Source organism: Suricata suricatta, chromosome 2, assembly GCF_006229205.1.
Source record: "Suricata suricatta isolate VVHF042 chromosome 2, meerkat_22Aug2017_6uvM2_HiC, whole genome shotgun sequence".
Classification (NCBI taxonomy): Eukaryota; Metazoa; Chordata; class Mammalia; order Carnivora; family Herpestidae; genus Suricata; species Suricata suricatta.
Window position 1 is genome coordinate 2,798,638 of NC_043701.1, and position 2,343 is coordinate 2,800,980.

Genomic DNA, 2,343 nt, shown 5'->3' on the forward strand with positions numbered 1-2,343 from the left:
GCTGCGGGGCTGGGGGCGAGGCGAGGGGGGGCCGACTGGGGGCGGGGCTGGCCGGGCTAGGGGTGGGGGCACTGGCCTGGGGTTGGGGGGCGTGAGGGGAGGTCGGCTGGCGGGGCGGGGCTGGCCGAGGGTGCCGGGCTGGCCTGGAGGCCCCGGAAGTCGACTGGGGACGTGGCTGGCCGATGTGGAGGGAAGGCTGGGTTGGGGGGAATAGGGGTCGACTGGGGGATAGATTTGGGGGCGCGGTGGGGATGGACTTGAGGGGCGGAGATCGGCTGCTTTTCAGCTACCGGGCGGGAGCCGCGGGGGGGCGGGGCTGGCTGGGGGAGCCCTGCCTCCCCTGCGGGGACCGCGGCCCCGCTCATGCCCCTCGGTGCTCGCGGCTGTGCGCAGGTGGCCCCAAGCCGCCTGGCGCGGAGCAGAGATCAGCACGAGGAGGGCTCGCACCTGTCGCCCGAGCGCGCGTTTCGCAGGCCCAGAGGCCCTGGGGACCCTCAGGCGACCGTCACAGTGCGCACTGACTGGAGCCCTAAGGTTCACTGGCCGGTGCGTGGCCACCGAGCTGCTTCCTGACCTTACGACTGGGGAAAAAACCCAGTGCCTGGAAGGCTGTTTCCCACATATTTTTCAGGATGCTGTTCACATGCAAATTGCCCGGCCCTTTTCATACTCTTTTGGTTAAAGATAAAAAAAAATTCTAGACATTCTGAACAGTATCAGCTCCACTGTCTTGACTGCAGGCCAACATGACTTTAGGAATTTCCTCCCATCGCTCACATCATTGTCCCCTCTGAGTGCCTGTTTGCGTTCCAACGAGAAAAGTCAAGCTCTGAGAGGTTAGGACACTAGCCCCAGGACACACAGCGACAGCAGAGACCTAGAGAGTAACCTGCTCACAGGACTCCCAAGTTTGCATCCTGCGTGCCAGCGCCACCTGGGGGTCCTCACTGCCTCTCCTCGCTGGAGATGTCCCTTCTGCGGGGCAGGTGACCAGCCTTAGGTTGTGACCTGGGGGCCACCCCGACCCCCCAACGCTCTAACCCCCACCCCCCGTGAAGCGGCTCCCAGCAGGCCAGGCACAAGCCTCCCTCCCGCTCACGGAACACAGAGCTGCATCTGCCCCGCTGTGCTGGGAGCTGGCCGACCACCCCGAGGGGTGTGGGGGATGGGCCTGGGCCGAGCCCCACAGGAGAATCTTCTCAGGGCCTTTACTGTCCAGGCGTGTTGGTAAACCCAGTCGTCGGGGGGAGAGGTGGCCTTAGGACACAGCGGGGCTTCCTCCAGGGGATGATAAAGGCAATGGCCTCACGGACAGAAATGTGCATTAGGACGCACTGTGTTTCTTCCCGGGGTGCCTGTGTGACACACCCCAGCACCATGGCCAGGACACTGACCAGCCTGTGTGACCCGGCCTGTCCTCCCAGAAGCTCACCATCTGTGGCTCTAGGTAGAGCCATGGGTGTGTCACACCGAAATTACCTTCTCTCTGGGTGATCTGGGAGGTGGCCATGCTGGGGGCAGCAAGGTGTTTGATGGATGGGGGGCGCCCGGCCGGGCCTCCTGCCGGCCTCCGCACCCTGCTGGCTCCAGCTGGCTGGGCCCAGTCGTCGGGTGTGGACCACCGCCTGGGACTTGCCTCACAGTAACTGAGCCCATGGCTCAAAACTCGTGCCTCAGAAGATGCGTCCTGGGTGTTGGCGGGAGGCCTCAGTGCCTCCCTGGGGCCGCGTGGGCATCCTCGCTGCCTGGCCGCTGGCTCGTCTGATCCAGGGACGAGGCAGGAGCTGGGGTACCTGGAATGGCCTCGCCCGCATGGGCCCCGGTCACCTCAGCAGGGAGCCTGGGCCTCAAGACGACGCAAGTGAGACATGGAGGGTGTGAGGTCCAGGGCGACGCCCCCTCTCGGGGCCGGGCAAGTGCAGAGCTGCTGAGTTCGCCCTTGGACCCGGCACAGCATCCCGACAGATCTGACTCTCAGCTGGGGTGATGTTCCCCGCGGGACGTGGGGCCACGTTGGGGGGCATATTAGATTGTCATGTCATAGGGAGGGGCTACTTGTAAACAGTGCATCTGGGAAATAGGGGGCAGTGAGCGGCCAAGCTCCCTGCTTCCACAGGACAGCTTCACGGAACGAACGATCCAGGCTGGTGGGGGGGGGGGCCGTGCCGAGTGGTCGGGAAGCACTGCTGTGACCAGGGGAAGTCGCGGCGGAGGCGGCCGGGGTGTGCAGGGGCAGCGGGCACGCGGGGTGCACGCAGGGAGAGGGAGCCCGTCCGCGGGCCCGGGCCGTGTGTGGGGGGTAGTCACGAGAGGTCAGTCTGAGACACACTAGGGCCTGGGATT